At 37.8% G+C, this 25,348-nt stretch overlaps 1 long non-coding RNA gene across 1 annotated transcript in view; it reads right to left on the bottom strand.

Moving 5' to 3' along the window:
• Positions 1-4,138, bottom strand: part of LOC138067188 (uncharacterized) — a 55,163-nt gene extending 51,025 nt beyond the window's left edge. Inside the window, exon 1 of the long non-coding RNA XR_011141006.1 lies at positions 4,077-4,138. This is a non-coding gene — a long non-coding RNA (uncharacterized lncRNA). The remainder of the gene's footprint in view (positions 1-4,076) is intronic.
• Positions 4,139-25,348: the final 21,210 nt, after the last annotated feature.

Below are 25,348 nucleotides of genomic sequence, written 5' to 3'. Positions count from 1 at the left end.
CAGTGCTGGGAATCTCAATTTCTGCAGTAAGAGAATCTTACAGAAGCATGTTCTACTGTCTCCTCCTCACAAATGCATGAACAAAATCATATTTTGATAATGCTTTCCCTGGCAAGTTAGCATGAAATGGTGTTCGATTTAGTGTGTCAAGGCTGATTCAATGGCATAATGAATAGTAAAATGTGAGGCACTGATCTAAGAGAAAAAATGATGTCAGATTTCTTCAGTTTAATGCTCTCTTTTGGATTTGGTATCAGAGGCAAAGCTTTGTTTCCAAGGTGATGAGGAAGAATTAAACCTATCTTTTTTTTTTTTTTTTTAAATAACCGATGACTGACGTATTGATGGGGACTGGTGAAAAGATGAAATGAAGCTAACAGAAATAGATTTTGAAAAAATGATTTTAAATAAATACTTTCTCTCTGGCTGGAGAAGGTCTAAGTAAAAGAGCAGTATGGGAGGAAGTTTAAGAACAAGAAGAGGAATATAATAAAAAGATAAAAGAATAGATGAGGTGTGATTCATTTGATGAAACTGGTAAGACATAGGAGGAGAGATGTAGATGACTGTGGCTGTGGAGCATCTATAATGTGGACGAGAATGAAAAACCTATGTGAGATATGGAATTGTTTTGTCTGTCGTTTCCGGAAATAGAAGAGAAGAAGAGACGTTACATCCAGAGAGAGAGTAGTGTGGTAGAACTGGAGACAGTGAAAACACAGGCTATTGATTCCATCATTAAAACAGAGAGAAGAGACCAAATTATTGTGATTTGATGAAAGAACTGAAAGCATTAAGAAACTGTTTAGAGAGCAAGAGATCAACTAAACTGCACTGCTGAAATAGGTGGTCTGTAGCAATGTTTCAAAAAAAAAAAATTAGCAGTGCAGAAAAAAAAGATCAGTAGAAAAGGAGAGCTCAGACATGATACAGCAGAAGTCACCAGAATATAAGACTGCAAATCATCATCTGCTTTGCTGCCACAGGCTTATGACCAGTCCTGCAGATAGCAAGCTTATAACCAATGTTTCACTCATCTTTTCACGATAAAATGGAACTGGGCTATAAAAAAAGATAGAAATTCTCCTTGAAACAAGCTTTAGTTGTGTAGAGGAGATACTTCTTGCAAATGCAGGAGAAGCAAGACAAAATGAAGTTTGCTTTGAGTGGAATGAAGTGAGATGTATATTCACCAGGAATCTGCTACTCACATGTATAATCTCAGCCTATGTTAAATTCATTTTTTCTGGGACTGATGGTGTTTATATATTACAGACTGAATAGTTCTCCATTACACAGAGACCAGATCCTCCCTTCTAAAGTCATCTGGTGGTCATACGCTGTTGCAGAGTAAAAGCTTTTCTTCCTTCCCTAAGGCCCTAGGACTTCCTTGGTATGTCCTTTATAGTAGTGATGGGACAATTATTAGACAATTGCAGGCTAAATGGAACAAGAAAAGTTAATTCATTCCTGAGGCAGGGCTCATTTATCTTTGATTTGTGAAATTAAAAACTTTTCTCCCTCCTCTCCAGTCAATGTAATCCTCTTCTCCAGTCCCTCTTACCAAAAACAAACAAACAAACAAATACCAAACCTCAGTGAAATCAACAAAAACAAGATTTTTATGCTAATTAAATTAAAATTGGAGCATGTTAAGAGAAAATATGAGAAAGGTAGGTTTCCTCTCAAACTTATGTCTGAGAGAGATTTCACAGTCAGAAAAAGCTGGTTATATTTTTTTTTCTAAAAGGAGCTCCCTTTGGAAAATCTTGGTTTTATCTGTCTTTCTGTGAGTTAATCTTTCAATAAATCCAGTTTCAAAGATAGCAGGATATAAACATATTAGGTTTAGATCTTTACTCATTCCAGTTATACTTAGACATAGGTAACTTTAATAAATCTATTGTCATGATGAGTAGACGTAGTTAGTGTGCAGGTATACTTAGAGTTTGAAAGCTTATCTGGTTGAAAAAATACAAACAATATTTGAGGAAAAATCCTCAATTGTAATTGAAAGACATATCAGAAAAATACCTATTTTTTTCACTGATATAAATTAATATTTTAACTTCATTTGAAAAACACTTTTCATCAAGATAAGTTTTCGTAATTATTTTTTCTTACTGTCTCTACTACAGTGCTATTCTTTCAAAAGCTTTTAGCTGTCTGAAGTTATATACAGAATTTATTGGCATGAGGCTGTAAGAAATAAAGGCAACAAAGAAATTAAAGTATCAGCAATATTTGTTCCAATATGCTGCATTAATATGTTGCCCGGAAGGAATTACAGATTTGATTCAGTGACCAAGGTTTCTTATTTCTTAACATTAATGAAAATGTTGTGGTTATTGGAAAAAAATATGTATTTTTAACTCAAAATGTGTTTTTTTTTTCTTCCAAAGGACAACGCTCAGTCAGCCCAGTTTCAGAGAGCTGATATGCAAAAATTATCTGAGTTAGTTAATAGATGGATAGAAGCAAATATATGTTGTTGTTGTGCTTCCATTGTTTCTGAAAACAATATGGATCAATTTCAATTCATTTGTATTCATATGTCCTAAAAGCTGCAAAGTGGAAGAAAATGACATGTCCATCATCCAATACGACTAATGGTCTCTCAAACCGCAATTCTCTGGAGTAGAGCATTTGCCTAGTTTTACTCCCATTGGAACAATTATGAACAGTGCAAGAGAGCAGAAATAGGACAGAACTTAAAGATATCCCAGTTGTGTATTCTTAGCCCAGATTTTAACTAGTTTGTTTTTCCGTTCAGTTTTAGTTTGCTAAAAGAGGTACTCCATTACTTGAAAGAAATAACCAGATTGTTTTTAGATGGTTTCCTATACCCTGAGATCATTTGAAATTCTCACTTAAGAACTTTATTTCCTACTGTGATGGGCTTCCAGGTATACCCTACTTATACCTATATCAAGCTAAATTTCATAAAAAGGTTCCATAATAAACAAAAGGATTGAGACAACATCAGAAAAAAAAGTTACGATTTTTTTTCTTTTAACGATATTTATTTGTTCCTCTAAACCTACGAGACTAATCTAAAGAAACTAAGAATATGTCCATATACCAGAATGCTGTGTAATGTAGAGGTATTCCGGTTGGCTTTGGTATCATAAGCGTTATAGCTTTGTTAGGTTGAAGATATTCAGGCTAATTTATCATATGTTAGTTCTCAAATCTCTACTAAGTCCTTCAGCATTAATTTATTTATCTTGAGACAGCACTGCACTGTGCCATGCAGACATAGTTCTGAGCCGTGAGAGAAAGATCGACCTGAAATTTCGTATTTAACTATCAAAGGGGAACATGGTAAAAAAGTTCTAGCAATGCACAATTGCTGGGATGGAAAGGGTGCTTGTGTTCATGTTTAATGCAAAATAAGTTCAGAGTCACTTCATACTGCTGAGAGAAGAAACCGTGAAATAATAATAACATAGAGGAATGTGAATCTCCTATTTGAATGCCCTTTCTGAAAATCTTGGCATGAGCAAATTTAGCTTGTAAGGAAAAAATATTAAGAAGGAACTGAAAATATATAATTACTTTCTCAAATATTAAATGACATGTCAAACCACCATCTGACAGCGCTACCATAGAAATAGAGCTAACCAAAGCCTTCAGAGCTCAGACTGCCATGACAGCTTCCTATAACAAGAGAGGCAGAGACAGACTGGTAGAAGCATAACATGTCTTTTACTGCTTCCTTGGTGATAATACACAAAGCTTAATGTCAATCTACCATTAGAGGAGTTATCATGCAACATGCTACCAAATCACATTCTTTAAAAGATAAACTCGCTGAAATATGTAGGTTGTAAAGTGTAGCTCAAATATAAAAGGATATATTATTTTATACAAATTGTTGCTTACATAAAGTAGTTACATAATTTTGCTTCTACTAAATTTAGTGAAAATTTTGCTAAAGAGTTGACTGTGAATAGAACAAAGCTTGCTATTAATCATATATAATTGGAGAATGAGAAATTAGGACATTGGAAGACATATTCTAATGAATCTTTCTACAACAGTGTAAATTGCCAACCATACACACCCTTTTTTACCTTGAGTCCAATGTCACTATCCCCACAGAAGAGCTACCAAGGTGAAGCATACACATGCTTCTCAGTTGCTTCAGTACAAAATCTTGCAGCTTGCCTTAAATTTGCCTTTTTCAGCAATGTGACGTACGCAATTTATTTTGAGAGGTGTGGGTGGGAAGGGAAAATTTATTCTGGTCCACCTCTGTGGGCTGGTGTGCTCTGGCAGAGGAAGGGGAAGGGAGGGGAAGAGAAGGAAAGCAAAGCAAAGCAAAGGAAGGGATGGGAAAGGAAGGAAAAGAAAAGAAAGGAAGGGAAAGGGAAAGAAGGGAAGGGAGTAACATCATCTAAAAAACTGAAGCTATTAAGGGAATAAAGATCAATTCCATGAAATGCTTAACATGAAGCTTGCACTTCAAATGTTAATACACCATGAGAACTTCTTTTTCCTTTATTTTCCCAAATTTTTATCAGAACACTTATTTTGATTTTTATTTGCTGATAAACATTGAAAGTGGGCAAAGAATGTACACAAGGAAGGAGAAATGAAAGCTCTTGTTTTTTGTGGCTCCAAGTTCCTCTCTGATCTTTTCTATGAAAATTGCAAAGAATTTCAGTAGAGATTTAATCTCTCACTTTTGTATTTCCTGAGCTTCAAATACAGTTTGTCAAACATTGCTTTTTATTTAATCCAATAAATTCTGTATTCAAATAGGTATAGTTCACATATTTTAAACTGCTTAGACAGCAGTATACTTTTCAGAGCTGGACAATATTAAGTTTGAGTGAACTGGGTATTTGTGCGTATAAATATACAGATGGTTAAAGCCAGACATAGTTTCAAGTGAAAGGCTACAACTTTAGCTCAGCATGCTAGGCACTGGTGTCTTTGCAGCATGGATTCACAAGGTTTCTGCACTTGAATAGTCAGAGTAAATTCTCTCCATTTGCTCATAGGATTGAGTTGACATTTTTTGGTCTTTTTCCTCTCTCAAGCTTTGTGGACAAAGAGAGAGGTAAATCTGAGGAGATGCAAGCAAAATACCAACATCTGAATGCTTATGCCTTCTAGCCATGCTAGTCATTAGCTCTGTTAAACTTTCAAATATTTAAAGTTACATCTAACCGTGTCTCCTTGGAGAAGGATCAGCTGTCTCCTATTTTGCTTCTGATTGATAGGGAAAAAAAATGACTCCAAACATAGGCAGTGATCAGAGGCGATACAGTCTACTAAGTAACTTCTTTAAATTGAGAGGCAAGGAGGTTTGAGAAAACAAGAGTTCTCCATCAAACCCATAGGGGAAATTGGAACCCAGGCTTAGATTAACAAAGATGGAAGATGTGAGGGAGAGGCAGTCACTGCTGTATTCTTGAGTATGCCCTCTTTTTTTCTTTCCATGGCTTGTCATCACTCTCAATCCAGTCAAGTTTCCTGCCACATGACTAGTTTTGTTAAAAGGAGGGCCTGCCTCCTTTAACAACATCAAAAGATAAGCTTTGAGATTTTCCCATTCCTGTACCGGTGTACTTATTTTTTGATAAAACTTTGAATGATAACATGTCACATTCTAGAAGAGGAAACAGAGAAATTTCATAGTTCCTTCCAAATTTTATTTTGCCTTTTCTGCATCACACTTGTGCACTTACAAGCTAATTTTGTGTAATGCTTTGCATGCTATAGGATGTCTGTGTACTGATTTCCCCGGAAACAAGGAGACCCTTATATATTGCCTTTCTTGGGTGCTTTGGAAACCCTCTGGTTCCATACACATACAGAATCCTATTTGCTAGCAGCTTTGCAATCTTTCCTACAACATCCTGTAGCCGCTTCTGGAGCATGTAGGCAATTGTGAAAGACTGAATAACATGATGAATATCCTTTAGAGGGTATTAGGATGCTGGTGGTGCTAACGGGAAGGAGATGAGCAGAAAGCAATGAGGAGAAGAAATCCTGCATTAGTACCGAAGACACTCAAGTCAAGTACTCCCCTGTATCATTCTGTTCTACAGTAGAGAGATGGGTGAAGCTGCAGGCATATTACATTGCTGTTCCAAAGATTTCTGCATCGTGTATAGCTCATGCCACATGCTTCTAGCGTAGTTAAAGGCTGCTTCTGTTTATTTCACTAGTGCTGGCCTACATACAGTTTGCAAGTTGCACTGTCTCTGATGTCCTGCTATTAAAAAATAGCCTACTCAATAAACAATTAAAGCTGTTATTGGAAATAGTTGTCGAGGTTGATCCCAGGTCTCACTGTTATTACTGACTCAGCCTGGAACAGTAATAGTAACGATGGACTACTGTACTGCTTGACACAGAAACCTGGCAGTTTGATAATTTTGTCAGATTTACCTTTCCATGCCCATACACTAAAGTTCATAAGTGAGATTTCAGACCACGCTCCTAGGGTGTCCACCTTCAGTTTGCACAGGGTTGCCTTTTTTTCCTCCTTATGGAACTGCAGCTTCATAAAGCAACTGCAAACCACTGCCAGCTCAGTCTGATAATGTGCACAGTAGCAAACCATCAAATACTCATATCAAAGGAGCTAATGAGAACAAGCTGAGTAATTGAACTGGCCTGAGTAGGAAGAATCTCGCAAAATTTTGAAATGCCATTTCAATTTGCTGTAACTCTATATCAATCTTGCTAACCTTCATTTCTTCTGCGATTGGATTTTATTCACTGTAATTGCTAGGAGGTATCCAAAGTTAGTAGTGAGGTGAGCATTTGTGGCAGTGTTAGAAAATGTGATAATGGTAATGATCATCTGTAAATGGATACTTGGGCATCAGTTGTGCAGATCTAAAGACAAAGGCATAAGTAAGAATCAGAACTAAAGTCTTTTACATTCTTGTTTTGCTTAACTTAAGAAAATATTTCAACTATTATTTGACTAGACGGATGCCTTGTAAAAGCTAATTCAATTAGTAGAATTGCTAAGACAGATTAAAATCTACTGATTTCATCACATAGCTAATGGCTGCATATAGAAATCATAAATGGGCTGGGTAGAGATTGTTTCTGAATTTAGTAGAAATGAACTGTCTGTTGAACCAGAGTAAAATATGTTTCTTTGCAATCGCTTGCTGATCTCCCATTTTGATCTCACTAAATGGCATTTTAACACCCTTACCTACTGCATGCTGAATTCCTCAACTTGTTGCTGAAAAATGTAAAGCCAAGAAATACAGAAAAGAAAGAACATGAGAGAAAAGCACAGGATTAAAAGAAAAGGAGTTAAAAAGAAAGTAGAAAGGCAGTGATAACAATCAATAGACAAAAGTAATAAGCAATTCTAACTTCAGAAAGCATAGTAATATTGCTGAAACCTTCCAGTTAGGAATGTATGCGGCTGACAACCAGATAACTTTAAGAAATAATCTGAAATTTAGAAAATGTTGCATAACATATTTTATATAGTGAATTAACTATAAGATGAATTTCTCAGATGTTCAATATAAACTGTATTCCCCAGTTTGCTCGAGTATCTGATGGAAAGTGCTTAATGTCTGTAATTCAAACCAGCTTCTAAGGCTGAATTTCCATTGACAGAAAGGTCAGGGAGAAGGGGTAACACTTAAAACTTCAGCTCTCTAAGAGATGTCAGTCTATTGTCTCGATCTGGGAAACTTCCTGTGCATGAAAGCATTTACAACTTTCTTTAAGATCAAGCAGCTGCTGAAGTTCTTTCAGTGTAGTACTTCAGATGCTTGCAGTACACCAAGCACTGAGAGTTTGCTAATACGTTTGACTCGTGGTAAATATTGTTCATTTTCCTTGTGCACGGGGTTTGTTTACAAAAATCTGTAAGAACGCTATCAACCAGAAGTGTTAAAGAGAACAGTGGTAACAATTCTTTATTGAATTTAAATCACTTTTTCAATGGCTTAAAAAGGTTTACGTATTTCGTAAAAGTAACAAGGAATATGCTCACCCCCTCGTCACCAAGAGGCCTGAGAGTCAACAGAGCTTGGGATAAACCTGGGCAGCTACTGAGTTCTAGTCCTGCCCCTCGTTACTGCTTTTCTGCATGTCCCCGGGCAAGTCATTTAGACCAGAGCCTCAAAGGCATGCAAGCAGGTGCTTCACTCCCGAGTCTGGATTTCACACAGGTAGACAGTGATCCTCTGCTTCACAGACCTATAGGGAAAACTATTAAGCTAATGTTGATATAGTACTGGAAAAACCCGGACACTTAAAGCTGATATATTGTATGCACTGATCGCTATTTTATTCTCTTCTGCAAGAATTTACTGCCAGCTCAAAGATTTGTGTAGCTCTAGGCAAAATGGAAAACATCTGCCCCACATACATCTGCAGTCACCCATGAAATGACAGTCAAAAGTCATTTAGCTGTCTCTGCTACCTTTGTCATGGCAGCCATACATATTCTGTCCTGTAAGCTAGATCCAGTTTTATGTTGACTTGTTTCCCTGCTTTCTGTGGATGTATGAAGTACAGGAAATGGCTGCTGAATTGTTTGAGCTGTCTTTTCAAATTCATGTTCTCTGCAGCATGAGGGACAACAAGATATTATTAAAGGAAAAGAAAATAACATTTGGAATCAGATCTGTCTTCATGTTTCATGAGTGAGAGTGGAAAAAAATGAGAAACAGAAATAAGGAGGCAGAGTGCTGGAAGGGAATAAAGATACAAAGATACAAGCTCAGAAAGAAATTACATTCACAAGCAGCATCAGAAAGGGGACAAAACTGGGACTAATACTTTTAGGCTTCATCAGAGGGAGGAAAAAGCATAGGGGAGAGGGGAGAAGATGTATTAACACAAGCAAATAATGAGATTTTTAAAAGACTAATTGGGAAAACTCAAAACGACTTTGATGCTGTTGCAAAAGAAACAGAAAGAGGCCTGAGGCACAACATTCAGATTCTATCTAAAATCCCTCTTTTATGCTTGCTTCCCAAAATGGGTATTTGGGAAGTGAATTCATCATTTGTATTATTCATATGCATACATTTTATCTAAATTGTTATTTGTAAACAACTTTAGAGACATCGTGTCTATAAAGATTTATTTATTTGCAGACAAAATTGTAAACTAAAAGAGGAATTTCAAAGTAGATAAATCTCACATACTAAATGATTTCTTGCTCACAGCAAAGACTGAGAGTGATATGGATATGAAGAACCACCAGCAATTATCCTAGAACAAATGTTGTAAATACTGAAACCTTCATCTACAGAGTAACTTAAGACAGATTCCTTTAAAAACGTACATACTGCTAGCAAAAATTTCCAAACTTGCTAAATTCTAAACTCATAAAAGAAGATAGATTTAGGGAACATTTAATTCCAAAATGTCCAGTTTCCTTATAACATATATTTAGGGAAAATTAAGTACTTTAGAATGAGGTAGGTACAAACAAGCCCAAAATCTCCAGTAGGAAATGCTGAGAAGGATAGGTCCTTACCTCCATTGGACCTAAAATGAATCTAGAGGATTCTCAGGTGTGAATCCTGCACTGGATCGCATCTTTTCTTGCAGAGACAGAACAATTTCCTAATTTCAATTTTCAGATCCCTGATTTGCAGCAGAAACTTAAACCAATATGTTCCTGAGAACTGAGAATCATTATGGACTTGAGGTGAAGTCCATGAAGAAGTCCTTGAGGTGAAGGCAGAAAACAGGTAAAGAAAAGGATGAGTGGAGATATAGACACATTCAGAGTCTCCATCGCTCTTCTTGCTGACCCCTTTTCCTTGTAGAACTCTTACGTTTTTATATAGGGAAAAAAGGTAGAAATGGGACTAACACATTGAACTAATCTGCTTCAGATCCAGAGCAAGTCACGAATGCAAGCCATGTTTTCTTCAAAATGATATAGCTATTTCATCAGAAAATTACTCTGACTCCAGTAAGTCGACGCTAACTGAGCTTACTCAATGCAGGGCCCTCTTCCGCTACTGTTCTTCTGGAATGGATAATTGGATCCAAGTTTCTTACTCATTTTCTTTAACTTCCAGATTGGAAGTACTTCAGCCTCTCCTCTACTCCAAGTACCATTCCAGTTCTTGCTTAAACAAGAGCTGAACTTTTCTGAACTTTGATAGTTTAGATATTTGTTCAATATGCCCATAGCAAAAGGGCTGCAATTCCTTCTTATTGTGAACAGGCTTGCACATAATTACTTTGCATCTAATGTAAAGCTGTCTGTATCTGCAGGGAGAAGTTTGTACATTTAGGATTCTTAAACTCTGTTTCCTTTTTTCCGAAAGGTTTATTTCAGGGCAGAAAACTGATCATTTACTGTTACTGTTTATAAAATGTCAGTTAGAATATTCATCCTGCTTGTAATGTAAGAGCTGTAGGGGAAAATTTGCATTGGTCCTTCTACACCCATTTTTTTATTTAGATTTTTCTCCTTAAGAAATAACGACAAGAAATAATGTGTTTCTTTATTAAGAAAGAAAACCCAGTGAATTAACAAGTGAAGTTTCATCTATTACAAAATACATAAGCAATCTACATTTGCCTTTCAGTGGAATAAAATATAATCCTTATTTCTTTATGAAGGTTGGTTCTTTATTTCACTGTTGCAGTCAGGTTTCATTTGTTAAATGCAAGAAACTGCAGCATTCTGCAAGATGCTATATTGGGTTTAGATTTTTAATTATTGAACTCATTTTCTCCGGTGTTTTATTATTTTGTGTTATGCTTCTTTTGGGGAAAAAAAAGTGGTGTTCCAAACTGCCCTACCAACCGGCTGCACTCCTTAGAACAAGACAAGCTGTGTGTCAAAGTAAAACTGTTGCCATGGTAACTGGTTGCCTATTTAAAGTGCGGCAGCCTGGTTTAGTCAGTCAAATTTCCCCTCTTCAAAAAACAACTGTATAGGCATTTTTATACCAGAGGCAGTGAAGAGAGAGGAAAATATAAATGTTATTTAAAAAAATAGAATCACTTCTTTAATTTCTCTCCCAGAGTGATACCTTTTGATTCCAAAAGGTCACTTATTCTGTTTCTTTTGTTTGTATTCTTTTGTTAAAAGCACACAAATAATGGATCCCCGTCTTTTATCTCAGATTCTCAAAAATTCTTCTCAGCTGTTCATGATATGCTTCCCTTAAAACAGGTTAATAGGATGGTAGCATCTCAGCGTGTAGTTGCGTGTTAGTTTGGGAAGACTTAAAAGCAGCAGGTGAACTTATATCAATCCCTTCAATCGACATCTGCCATCTCTGCAAACTTCCTGATTAGATGGTAAAAGCTGTTAAGCTTTTTTTTTTTTTAGCAAATGTCTATTTACTGACAAATAAATGCTTCCTGTTTGGGAAGGAAGAAGTTTTTTGCAGGGTAGATGTCTGTTGTACCACACTTGGTCATATTGTGTCACGTCAGATTCCCGTCCTTTTGGCACTGAAAGTTGATGAAACATCAAGAAAGTGACATCTAAGCCTCAGAAAAATGCAGAAAAGCAAAAAATGTAACATTTTAAGGGCTGTACATATGACCCACAATCACTATACAGTCCTTTTAAAATATCAGTTGATATGAGAAAAGATGAACAGGTACAGTACCTGTACACATCTATTGTACAAATATTAACTAACTAACCTATCAGTTTCTCTAAGAAGTGCTATTAGCCTAGCTTTCCTAAGAAGGACTTTGAGTCAGAGAGCCCGACTCTCAGTCTCAGTAGTATAATCGCTTGTCCTATTCTCTTGATGTCTAGCGAAAATAATGGCTGCATACAGAAAAACATAGATTCTGCAGACCGGAATGGTTTCCTTTGGGCTCAGTCTTCTGAAGCTACACTGAGTGCTGTGCTAGGCATGGCAACAAAACTCTTAGAAGGGCTCTTGTAACCACAAAACCACGATTAGAATTGTATTAGACCAAGTAAAATATCACAGCTGGCTAATTCTTTTGGGGAAAAGTTACAAAAAAAAATATGACATTCTTTTTGCATTCCCCACAGGGAAAATATAAACTGTTTCTGTTACATTATTGTTCTTCTGCGAACCCTGTTAAGTCTTATTGTAAAAGAAAAAGCAGGATATCAGAGAGAGCTTGCCGTTTCCTGACGCAGTATCTTTATGTGAGACAGTACACATCCTGCCGAAAAAGGGAGAAGTCTTCCTCAAACCGCTCAAAAAATTGTTAACTTCTAAGAAAGAGCAAATACAGAACACAGCTAATAAGATTACAGAAAAGGTTTGATTGTACTTTAAACTTGCCTCTCGTTGCTACTGTGACAGTCTTGGTTACTGGAGAGCGACATCACGACGGAGACTTTCAGAAATTAAATATAGCTGTCTATCTGCTCTGTTTTCTAAGTAGCTGTCACAACATTTTTTTCCTCTTCCTGCAGATAAGGCTCCCTTTCTGCAGGTTTCATAGCGCTACTGAGACATTGTTTCACTATTGATATATTATGGAAGCGGCTGAGGCTAGCTGGCCAGGGACAAATTGAAAATATCAGCGTTAATTATCAGTTTCTGATCAGCCCCAAAGTCATTGATTCTTTTATCTCTTTAAGAGTCATCTCGTACGATCAGTTCTAAAATATCAGTAATTGACTTTGCAGGGTAACTAGACCTCCAGTCTCAAAGGTGTTTGAATTTTACGGTTTGGAAACCCTTTCACTCAACCGCCCAGGGCGTTTTTCTATTTACGGGCTTGAACGACGGTCAGCTGCACGGTTTGCTGCACCGCATCGCCGCCGGCCGCAGCGGGGCGGCCGTCGTGCTTGGCCGCCCTGCGGGAGGAGAAGCCAGGCGCAACGTCAAGGCTCCCTGTAACTACGGGCAGCATCTCCACAGCGGCCTTTACACCCACGCAGCCGCAACAGCACGGAAACAGCTGCTCGGCAGCGTGCTGAAAGCTGGCTCTGCCGGTGTGTGTCGGTAGGGCCGCCCGCAGGGACGGCGGTGGACCTGGGGCGAGGCGGAGCTCGGGGCGGCCGCCGCGGCGCGCAGGGGTCCCGGGCAAAGACGCGTGCCCGCCTTTTATTTCCCGCTCTGCGCCGCAGACGCCTGGCCATGAGCTGAACGTCACTCCGTGCCTTCCTTGCGCTGGTACCGAAGGAGAAACTTGAAGCTAGGCTGGAAGCATTGAAACGAGCAGAGGCATGCTCGAGCTGCAATGTAAATATACCTCACAGATGGAAAACAAACTCGTCTGATTGCCACAGCTTTCCCAAACACAGAGCACAAACGACACCACAGCATTTCTTCAGACTGAATGCTGCCCAAGTGCTAAGAAAAGCATTTTTTTTAACCCATGAATAGCAGACAAAACTGCTCAGCGTGCTGTCTGTAAACACCTAGGCGGATAGGCAGGCACGCAAGCGTACACCCGTAAACGGCGCTACCTCCAGCCACCCAAGAGCCAGGCAGCTGGGCTCACGCCGCCACGAGCCGCCACAGCCGTATCCAAACGTTCGCCGGCCGGGAGCCCCCTCAGCCGGGGGCGGCCCCCTCCCGCCGGCGGGCGGCCGGCCGTGGGGAGAGGTCGCCCCACGGCGCACGGCGCAGGCCCGACTATCCCCTCGCCGCCCGGCCCTGCGCCGGCCCCGCGGCCCCCCGGGGGTCCCTGTAAGGGCAGCATGCCCGGTTTAGCCCGCCAAGGCAGGCGAGGTAACACTGCAGTCTGACACTGAGCGCGTGCTGCTCTTCCCCTATCTGTCTGTGGAAACACTGTGGCTCTGCTGACAGTACGGGCACGGCCTCAGCTCTCTTCGGGAGGGAAAACTTTTACTCGTGTGGTCGGAAACACGTATTTGGACCTGAACTTTCATATTTTCTCAGGTTCATATTTCCATAAAATAAGCTCTTTGTGACACAAAAGGTCCTTTGTTATTCGCGTTCTGTTCAAATCGCAAACAAAATCGAAAATAAATGCCAACCTTCACAGCCTTTTTGCTTTGCGCTGCGAACACGCTGGGCACCACTGCAAGCGAATGCAGCTTCCAGGCCGTGCAGAGCCTGGTTTGGGATCACCCCAGCGGACTGCGTTGGTACGCAGGACATTTTTTGTGACGTGCATATGAACGAACTTTCTTCTGTACTAACGCACCACTGTATGTTACAGTAGGATCGTTTTCTTAGCTTCTGCAGTAGCGTTCAAATTTCTCTTTAATGCAAAGCCATTTGTTGTTTGCGATGAGCGTTGTATTGCAGCGTTTCACTTCAATCTGCTGCCATGTTTGCTCTTTTTAAATGTAGCTGTTGTATGTATCCTCTCACGCCATGCTAGTAACAGCTAGGGGGAAAAAAGCGTCAGTCTCAACATAAATGATTGGTATGACTTGTACAGATTGCTGCTGCATCTCATCCTCCTCGTTGCAAGGCGAGAGATATAACCAGGAGTGAAAAGGAATTCTGTGCAGCCTATGCGCAGAGCTGATCTGAGTATTGGGAGCTTGGATGGTCGTGGTGACAGGCCTAGCATCAGTCAGCAGAGGGAAAAAAAAAATGCAAATCTACTGTGCAGTCCCAAACTCTCTTTAAAATCCCGGTCTCCTGCAGGCAGACAGCACCATTTGCTCTGAGTAACAGACTCTGCTAGCTAGATGAATACATGCCATTAAATCTGGCATGCAGTGTTTAACATCGGTACGACTGCAGAATAAATTTAGCTGTGTTATTTTCCCCCTCCTCTTCTGCTCTTTCCCTTGGGCATTAATTAAATACAGCATTCACAAGCATGCCCCCCTTAGGAATGATTGTTCTTCATACATTACAAATCTCACGCTGTGAATGCATGGGATAGTTATATTAATTTCTAATCACTATTTTTAACAGGGAGCAGCTGGGCTGCATCTAGCCAGCAATAGATATTTGTAAGAATTTAAATACTTCTGTCCATTAGTATGCAAATGCAGAACCAAGTAGAATCTTACAGCTAGGATAGTCAGATTATTTTTTTGCAAATATATGAGTAATCATAAAGACAAAATTAGACCATGCTCCCCCTGGAGACAATTGTTTATCATTTATACTTTAAACCAAATGCCTCAAATGTTAGTGAAAATGCCTGTGAGAAGTTTTTAACGTCTAAAAAGATATAACCAAATGTGTTTGTGAAACATATAAAAGGTGGGAAATCTATCAGATACATGTAATATTTATGTTGGGAGAATATGACTAGACTGCAAATCCCAAAGAAAGACAATATTTTACTTACATAAAATGAGACTACATATATAGTATAGTTTGGATTTTCTATTGAATATCTTTATTTTCAAATTGAATTGCCTTGGTTGGGCTTTCTTCATTATTTTGCCTTCATTGGCGCTTGCAAGAACATTATTTATTTAGGAAGAAGCATATTCCTTTATGTAAGTAAATTCTGCTACAATCAGTCCTTGACCTAGATTCCTGCACCTCTCAGAAATTATGTTTCTGAAGTAATTCAGAGACTCCAGTTCATAAGAGAGCCAGTTCTTGGAATGTGGTATTTAGTCAAAGCTCAGTGTGTGAATCAAAATTGAACAAAACTCATATTGTTTCACTCTCAAAAGCCATTTTTAGCATGTTCAATAATTACTTCACAGCTGGCTTTAATAAGCATGTGTTGGAAAGGAGCCAGGTTCATGCAATATTTAAATATATATTTAGTTAGAAATTAAAATGCATTATTGCAATCTGATTTGTAAACTAGTAGTTGTGAGACAGAGAGACCATCATTTTTAGTGCAGTAATAGAGAGCTCAATGGAATATATATCCCTTATTGAAATAACATAATGCAGCTTGAACATTAGGAAAGAAGTTGGAAGTGAAATCTCTGAGCTAATTTGCAGTAGCCATTCTTTTTGAGGTTGATACTGCTTAAAGAAAATGGGAAGATAGGAGCAGGTTGTACCAATATCTAATCTCAATAATTAGAGAAGAAATATTTAAAATAATATCATAGAACAAGGTAATAATATCCAATAGTGTTTTTAGTATTATGATCAAACTAGGAATGAGAGGAGGAGTGACAGGTCAGACTAAGAGATTAGGCGTGTGTGAGATGCTGGGTCAAGACAGAAGGCATTCTTGCAGTCTCAATGAGCTAAGATCACAAACGAGAGAGAGTAAGAGACGGGCCAGCCCAAGCCAAGGCCAGCTTACGGCCAGAAATTGGACTGAGGGTCAGCATTGCGGCGTATCTACTAAGTCCAGAGATTACAGGCCAAAGGTGGAAAAATAGGAGGTCTCTGAGAAAAGAGGGTGTGGCGCAGGGAACAAATTCAGACCTGCAAACCAAGAGCCATTTTCAATGTGGAAATGGCAGAAGCCAAGCTATGGATTCACAGAAAAGAACAAGGCTATAGACAATTTTTCGACTTAAGGGGTATTTCCATACAAGTGGGAACTTATGATAGAGTCTACCTGTGGTGTCCCTTGCAGCCAGTGACTGACTGCAGAGCAAATGACTCACTCACACCTCTCTGAAGAGTTGTCCCCAAAGAGGCAGCAACTCATTAGAAATAGGAAGGCAGAAGTCCAGTTCCCAAAATGTTGAGAGACTGACATGAGTTGAATTAGGTCTTTTAGTCTATAGATGTCTATTCTTTCTTCATCACTGTACCTGATAGTTGCAAGAGAAATTATAAAGTACCTTTATGTATCTGTGCCATGTGGTTCGAGTAGGACACCTAAATTCTACCATGTTTTTAGCTAATGTAAAAGTTTGAATGTACAGGTTTCATTTTGTGGATAAGACTGAAGAGGTCATATTAGCTAAGGGAAGATGATATGATTATCTTTGGTTATGACATTGTGGGTTTTTTTTTTAATTGAGAGAACAATGTTTGTTGATGAATTATGTTTGCCATTTGAAGACCATGTTGGATTCTTAGTGGTGTTTGAAAGTCCAGGAACTATCTGTAGCCAAATATATCTTGATTTTTATTTGCACTTAACCTGAAGGATACAATATTCAGATAGAGGAGGACCAAACTGCATGCAGATTACTACCATGTGCAACGTCTGCAAATGTCTTGGAAATGTCTTCTCGTGTAACCACAGATGCTAGTTTTTGAAAGCTCCTAGTTAGCTGCTGGATAATGAGTTAAACATTATTTTTTTAACTTAAAAGCTGCACAAGGTTCCATCTACAGTATTGTGAAAGGCAGTCCCTCACAGAACAAACACACAACACAATGTTTTCAATGGAGAATTCCTGACTCTGGAATTTTTGCCCCTTTCTTGTCTGACTGATCCCAGTTTTGCCTCTGGAATAAGCCAAAATGCTCTTCTGTGAGATGACATACATGGTAATAAAAAGGGATAATTGGGATCCTTTCATTTAAATAAAATCTCTTTGAAATACATGGGTTTATTGAACCTAACACTTCACAGAGGTACATTGGCTTCAGGAAAACTTTCACCAAGAAGGATTTTTTAATCCAAAGCCTTCTGATAATTTCCAACACTACAGAAAAACAAGAAAAAGAGTGTGAGAGCAAAGAAACAAAGGAAAAAAAAGGAGCAATTTTGAAATCTCGTGTTTTCATAGATGTTTCAGCTCACCTTTATATTAAAAAGTATTGCCTTTCATTCTGCAGATCAAAACTGAAAAGCAAAACCTCAAAACTTGCCATAAAACTGTGTAGTTATTTTCCATAGAGCTTTAATACTAAACATAACCCAAATACCTAGCTTATTCATTTTTCTGTAATGGAGGATGGGAAGAACAGATTGTTATCAAGTAGTTTACAGGAATTATTGTGCTTGGGATCAAATTTCATACGTAACTACTAAGGAAATACAGAATATGGTCTAGGAATTCAGTACCAATTCATGAACTAAAATAGGAAACAGCATGAATTTTATTTCTCACAAACACATGAGTAGCTCTTCTTAATGACTCACTGAAAATATTTTCAATATAATTGGTCAAATGTGTATAAAAAAGTCTTGGTGCAGTGCTTGCTAAGTTCAGCTTTTTCATAATGGTTGTGAAGACACAGTGTGATAGACAGGAACGGTTTCAAAGGGAAATCTTCCAGTGCAAACATATGCCAAATAAAAACTTACACTAAATGAATGATATGAACTATTGCTGAATTCTCAAATTTTCAAAATCTGTAATCATTTACTGACACAATGGTTTCCAACTGTTTTATTTTATCTGGCAAATTATTAAAAGCATTTAGATTACAGCCACTTAGAGCAGAGTCCTGTCAATAAAAAAAGCAAACAGAACCTTTACTGATCTGTGATGTGAACAGTGTAATTTTGTTGTCACAGTATATGTACTGAATCCAGAAGAGTTAGGCCGTGAGGGAGAGATTTGCCTGTTGTAGTGCTTAAGACGGGAATTTAGAATCGAAGGAACTTGATCTGAAAACAGCATAAAGCTATAGCAGCTGTAAATGTTTGGTTATTATTTGATTGATTGTACATGGACTAGACTAGCACAGGATAAAAATGCTTTAGTTTGTGGAAATTAATTATATGTCTCACAGAGTGATAGGATATTTCTGCATCATGTGCATGCACTTTCTTACATACACATGTGATTGAATGTAAAAATGTAAGTAAGTACCTTAGCAGTAGTTAAAATGTATTTGGTTAGAAGTTTCTTTAGGTTTGTGTTCTAAAAGAACGTGCAGAGCAGAAGTGAGTTCTAAACCTAATCTTCAGCACACTTCAGCAGAGTTTTCGGCCTGTTTCAGATCGCTTGGACTGTGCCAACATTGTTTAGCTGTCACCATTACTTATTCATCTATAGCTCAACCTCTTTTCTTAATTATGTTGATGATTTTAGAGGATTTTTTGAAGAGTTTCTTGTTTTTTCCAATGCACTTAATCGCAGTCGATTTCAGCCGGCTGATAATATTTTAGCGATCCAAACAAACAAAAAAAAATCTAATGGAAAATTCCATTTCTGGTGCAACTGAAATGAAATCAGTTGAGTTAAAGCTGAATTAAAGAAGAATTTTTACCCATGGCTTAGTGAGACTTTGACTTCTTCTCAACATTCTGAGTTGAGGTCTGGTAGATAACATTTTGTAGCAGTTCTGGTTGAGTCAGACTTGGAAGCACCTATTTTCCTTTGATATTCAGAGCAAATACTATTCCCTGTGTAATTAGACCTCTCCACTACATTCATACACATCATCTGTACACATGGAGATACCAGCTGCATCGCTTTAGAAGGGCTCGGTAGTAGATCAGAAATGCAAGAAAGATTACTTAAATTGTTTCAGAAAGGGACATACAAGCTTACTAAGTATTACTGTCTCTTGTACAGTATCATTAATCCTAGTATTGCTTTTCAGACTTTTGAAGTCACTTGTGTATTACTTTTTCCTATTTGTCAAATGTATATTCTTGTAGATGACTCTTTAAACTGTGATTGAATGAATTCAGTTCTAAAGTCGGAAGCTGATAATAAATCATTCTAATGAGGCTCCTTCCATTTGTCATTGAACATGACTATACATGGAAAAAGAAAATTACCCACATTTATATTTTGTTAAGTAGATATTGGGTGTTGAAGTATTTATCTGACATCATGGGTATGATTTCCATGCACAGGTGTTCTGCTCCTGATTTTGTATGTGCTTTTTGGGGGTTCTTTGGGTTTCTCTACCTATGGCAAAAGATTAGAAAGGCTTTTTCAGTATCCAGCTGCACTGTTATGCTTTGCAAATGCTGAGTCCAGTTAGAGGACTGGAGGCCCTTCTATACTCAACTGATGACAGCTGTTTGACTAATTACTAGCTAAAGGAATCAGGTGATCTGTTGTTGAATAATGCTTTGATTATGTCTTCTGAAACACAGTCCTAGGTAATAGTTTTGTTTTTCAATACAATAGCAGAAACTTAAACTTTTTAAATCAGTCTCATCCTGTAGCTGCATTCTTTAGCTATATTTTAGTAAATCATCATGGCCCTGTGTGATTAGATCACTAAACAATTCAAAAACCAATACATAGAAGTCAAAGAATGTAATAAAGAAAATAATAATTGGAGATATGACACTGTCATTTGGTTTATAATCACACAAAAAATTAGTCATTGGTCAAAATCTAATACTATCTGCTATACAAAACTGTCCTGACTAGGGGCCATTACTATCATAGTCTTCAGTTTTGCCAAGTTTTTTGGGGAGGAGTTGGATCTTTTTTCCATTACATATGATTAAATATTTATCACAAATTACGTGTGTGCACCCTAAGGGTCTTGTGGTCTGTCTTTACCTTATCTACTACCTCTTACTTGATACTGACAGAATTAGACTCCCATCTTCAGGTAGTTCAAGATGCTGATCTGCCTCATCCACCTGTTAGTCTTTCAAACAAACATACATGTCCTTGTCATCTTATTTAATAAGGAAATCCTGCACAAAAATGCTCAGCGATATCTTGGTCTGTCTGAAATCACTCCTTAAAACTATCCTTTGCTAAGTAAGATTTGTTTAAAAAGTCATTTTCTGCTAATACTGTTTTGTATGCCTTCATAAACTAAGGAATGCTTTATCACGTTTTAATTTGGTATTATGCATAACTTCCTCACCTAAAAAAATCGGAAACTAGTTGTGACACAAAACACCAGGTCAGGGTGTAAGTTCTGAAACCACGAATAAATTAGACATGTAATTATCTGAACTCTTTGCTGTTGTAGTCTCTCCCATCACTCTTGCTAAGTTTTATAGGTATTAACAGTTTACAGGGGTAGCTGTGCAAAGAAGATACATAGACAGTAGAATAACTGTTATATTGTCTGTACAGAAATGAAAATTAACAAAACACCAAATAAACAAGCAAGTTATCTATCTGATAAAATCATAAATGGCCAAGCCAAGTTTTTGAATGCACATTTAGGCAAATGCATATTATGAAGAGCTTTTAAAACTGAATGTTTTATGTGGTAGATATAAATGATCACTTCAGAGCCATTATGGTCTATTATGTAAATAAGCATTTAGGGACTTTTGAAATTTTGTAATTATGGTAGTGCAGTAGCTGTAAATTGACTTTCCATAAATGTTTTATGAGGCATTTGTTAATAGCACCACTAAGGTAAAACTCTTAATTAAAACATTTTACCTTTATGTCGCTAACAGATTTTAAGTGCATTTGAAAAATAATCTGTTATAAAGTAAGTCTCACTTTAGCTTTGGACCCTCGTACAGTACTTTATTCCATTGGTTAGTCACTAGAAGTAAAAAAGATGTCAGAAGATAACTCTATCATTTGTAGCATAAGCTTTAAAGGTCCATCAGTTTTCCTTCCTTCTTTCCTGTGTTCTCTAGAGAATATGTAAATGCATTCTATTTTATATTGAAATTTCAGCGTGTGGGGGGGAGAAGGTACATTTTACCTTTTATCCTACACCGGTCTACTTCAGGATAATCTCCTTCAGAAAGAGAGGTATGAATTGGGAAGTGTCCCCGGAAGAACCATTCTTGTAAACCATAGCTTTATCTAGAATTTCTTATGTACAGCAGCTGTCTTGGAAAGTGGCACATGATGATTTAGTTTCTGATGTAGCTGGTGACTAAAAGTTGAATTGTGCCTTATAAATTATCTCCAAGAAAAATAAGCGTGGTTTTCACATATTCACATGCTAACAATGTGCAGCTCTCACTGAGAGGAAATTAAAGTGATGCCTGAGGGCATGAGATGTAGCATTCTGCAATATAGAGTAAATGATTCCCTATCCCAAATACAAAAATGCCTATATCATTCAGGGGGTCTGGTTTAATCTTTTTTACATCTCTGTGACTGTCTATGGTCAGAATCTATCAGACACATGTAAAATTATACATATTGGCCAACTTCTTGAAATATCCTGTCTACTTAGGTTCGTTCTCTCAACCCTCTACTAATTTTGAGCAAGACAGTTCTTCTGCCTCTACTGATCTCTTATGCACTATTGAAGGGTCAAAATATTAGTTTCAGTGTAGTCATGAGATTTTTCTATTTCTCCAGTATATGGAAATGTTTAAGACAGATAGAAATATTATTTTATTGAGAAGACTATTTATAATTCTAAGAGTTTTAAATTTAGGGTAGATATGTTATGAAACCATCATGACATCATAATTTTCATAGCAAGAATTCATTCCTTCAGAATTGGGTAAGAGGGTGCCGGAGTAGAGATACAGTAAATATAGATATCACACGAAATCGGCAAATGAGACAGCATATAAAACTTCACAAAGGCTAATTTGATCACATCAGAGAGATTCTATGTAAAATCCTCCAGCATAGTGGAAGTTTGTCTTTTGTCCAGAACCAGAAGAGCATCATTTATCATCCATTTTATTTGCTTTACTCAGCTTCCAACCATGACATTTGGATTTAGGGATTTTATAAACAAGGCGGCTCTTTATGCCTTCCTGTCATTCTCCTAGGTCTTAAAGTACTAGACAGTCATGCTCCTCTTGACCACTAAGAGCTTATTTGCAACATAAGGAATAAATGAGTTCCCCGTTCTCTGTCTGTCGCTTTTTCATGTTCTTATGTGCAGAAAGGAAGGAGATAGGAGAGAGAAAAGAGCAAGTAGCTGAGAGTCAGACCTCTCAGAGGTAACTGCAGGGGTAGCCTCCAGGGTTTACATTTGGAGAAGAACTGGGGAAAAGAAAATTAGGAGGGAGAGAACAAAGGACAAACACAAAGACATAGAAAGAAGAGTGGGTCACAGATCTGTTAATGAATGCTGTAGAGCAACAGGCTTTAATCAGTAAAGTTGATGTTAACTAATATGGCTAACACTTTCATTGTGTGGGGTTTGTATGGTGCCTTGTTGTGACTGAATAACTGTCTAGGTTTCTGAATGCCTCTCTGAAACAACAAGAAGGCCTGCAAAGTTCTTCAGTTAATTATATGAATATATTTATCTGTAAATGAGATGTGGTTCTGCATCTTGTTTGTTTGTTTTTTTTTGAAGGTGGTTAACTAAGGAAACAAGGCTTCAGCAATTGCTCTGGCCTCTTCTACTCAGTAAATCTTGAGCCACTTGGTAAACTTCACTCCACTCTGGCAGGCACAGTAGAGGTTTTTAAGTAATTAACTTCCAACAGACTTTGAGAAAATAGACAGTAAGACTGAGAAAAAAATGCATATTACACTGATGGAAGGCAGTAGTGTGAGCTCAAATATGGTATCAGACAGGAGACAATCCTCACTGGAAGAACCCACTGTCCACAGACCCACCTTTTATAATGTTTGTATTATGGGGTTTTGTCATCATGTTCGTGTGTTTGCAAGTTATATCTTCTTGAAAAACAAACCAGTTGATTACATCGCATGTTAATATATAAGGCAATTGATACAGTCTTTTAAAGGCAAATTTTGAGGAACAAGTAAAACAGAAGGTACTGGATGTTGTTTTTCTTTTTCCAACAGGAATCTTATATTTTGGGTGAGGGACACAGAGAAATTATACATTGCAGCCAAAATGTGTAGCACTGTAACTGGAGATGGTGTTTTTAGCAAATAACATAGCAGAATAATAACTATTGCTGCATTTTAGTTTAAATTCCTGTAATTTAATCACACATTGCCCAAGATGTAAGGTTTATCTGCCATTCCTTTTTATAGCTCACATATATTTTTTGAAAATAAATGGAAACTTTACTGGAATTCCAATGACTGCTTTGCTATTGAGTGTCGTCAGAATTGTAAACTGCTACACGTTTTAAAATTTACTCTTTGGCATTGCCTAACTAACATGCATGAGACCCTGCATTGTACTCACTCGTATTAATTTCCTGGAATTAATACGCAAGACTCATTCACCCTCCAGTTTCTCAGGACAAACAGGTTTCAGGAAATGCAGTAGAAACTAGTCAACACAAGCAGACAGGCATCATGGGAACCTGGAGTGGAAAAATAATATAACAAAACACATGAGTGGCACATAGAGCTAGTTTATGCATCTTTGTGAACTTACTACCACTACGTGTGTGTTCTCTCTGCTTTTCCTTCACTGCCCCTTAAAGGTGCATTGAGATTGGTATATTAAGTTACCCCTCTCTGCAGGCAGGAAAGTAAAGGTACCTCTAGTGTGTAAAGAGCAAAGATGGTTTCAAGCATTGGGGCTAAATCTAAACAGAAACTCAGTTGCTGCGCAGCTCGACAGGTACCCCCCTTCTAAGATCTGAAGAACAGAATTAGCCACCCAGATTTATGTATAAAGAGAAAATTAGAGATTTTAGAACAAACGTGACAGAATCACACATGTGCTAGAGGGGGTTTGAACATGCAGATCCAGAGAGGAAAACAAACGGCTCATTCTAGCCTGTTCCAGCACAGGGCTCTCTCGACGCCTCCTGCTCTGCTTTACACAGAATAATTAAATTCACTGGACCAGAGAGATTCTATAGCTTTGTGGTTAGGGCACTCACCTGAGATCAGACCTCATTTCCAGCCGTAGCGCCAATCAATATTTAAGTATTTGACGTTACGTACGTGCTGTGGCAGAGGGCTTTCCCCTCCCTTCCGCGCTCTCCAGCCGCTGGGCCGTAGTCACTCTGTCTGTTTGCTTCTTTGCTTGTTTTTAAAAGAGACCTGAAGTTGAATCGAGCCTTGGAGGCGAAATAAGGGACAGAACTGGGCTGCTGAATCCAGCTAGAGGTAGCTGAAGAGTCTGTCTATTTAAACTTGAGCAACTCTGGCCAAGCTCTGAAGCAGAATTTTAGGTCTATAGGAGGCACATTTAAAATGTAGATAGCTGGCACTTTCTACCTAAAGTCCTAAAGCCAACAAACAGGGATAGCCAAATTTCTGGATTTATGATTCGGGTGTGAATGCCTGCTTGCCGTTTTAAGCCTTTTTACCTATCTCAAATTGAGAACTTCAGAGAGGTATTTTAATGGCAACAAGCCATTAAATATTTACTGTAGAAAAAAAAGAGAAATTTCTGTATATCCAGCAGAGGTGTCCAGCGAACAGTCTAATAAAGCATGTAGTCTAATAAAGATATTCTGTTAACTCAATTGTACCATAAATATTAAGTTTTTAATGAAAATGTATTGTTTAAAATATCTTCCATAGTCTAGGAAAAAATGTTTATATTATGTTTTTGATTAAGATGTTTTCTAGCAATTTAAAGTTCTTCAGCTATTAATTTTTACTACAGTGGATTAGCATAGTATTTTTCTTGCTTGCATATTCTTAAAATGGAAACTCTGTTCCATCTCAGAATGGCAAATCTGCCAAAGAAGCTAGCATAACAGATTAAGTTATGCACATTTTAATTACTAGAATCTGCACAGAACCAGCAGCAATCTTACAGAAATGAAGAATTTATAGTTTTATTACAAACTAGGAGAAAAACAGTAGAATTTATCTTCATTTGTATCATGGAAGGATAATTAGGAAAGA

Source organism: Struthio camelus, chromosome 4 (genome assembly GCF_040807025.1).
Source record: "Struthio camelus isolate bStrCam1 chromosome 4, bStrCam1.hap1, whole genome shotgun sequence".
Classification (NCBI taxonomy): domain Eukaryota; kingdom Metazoa; phylum Chordata; class Aves; order Struthioniformes; family Struthionidae; genus Struthio; species Struthio camelus.
The sequence above is the reverse complement of the archived record's forward strand: the minus strand, read 5'-3'. Positions and strand labels throughout refer to the sequence as shown.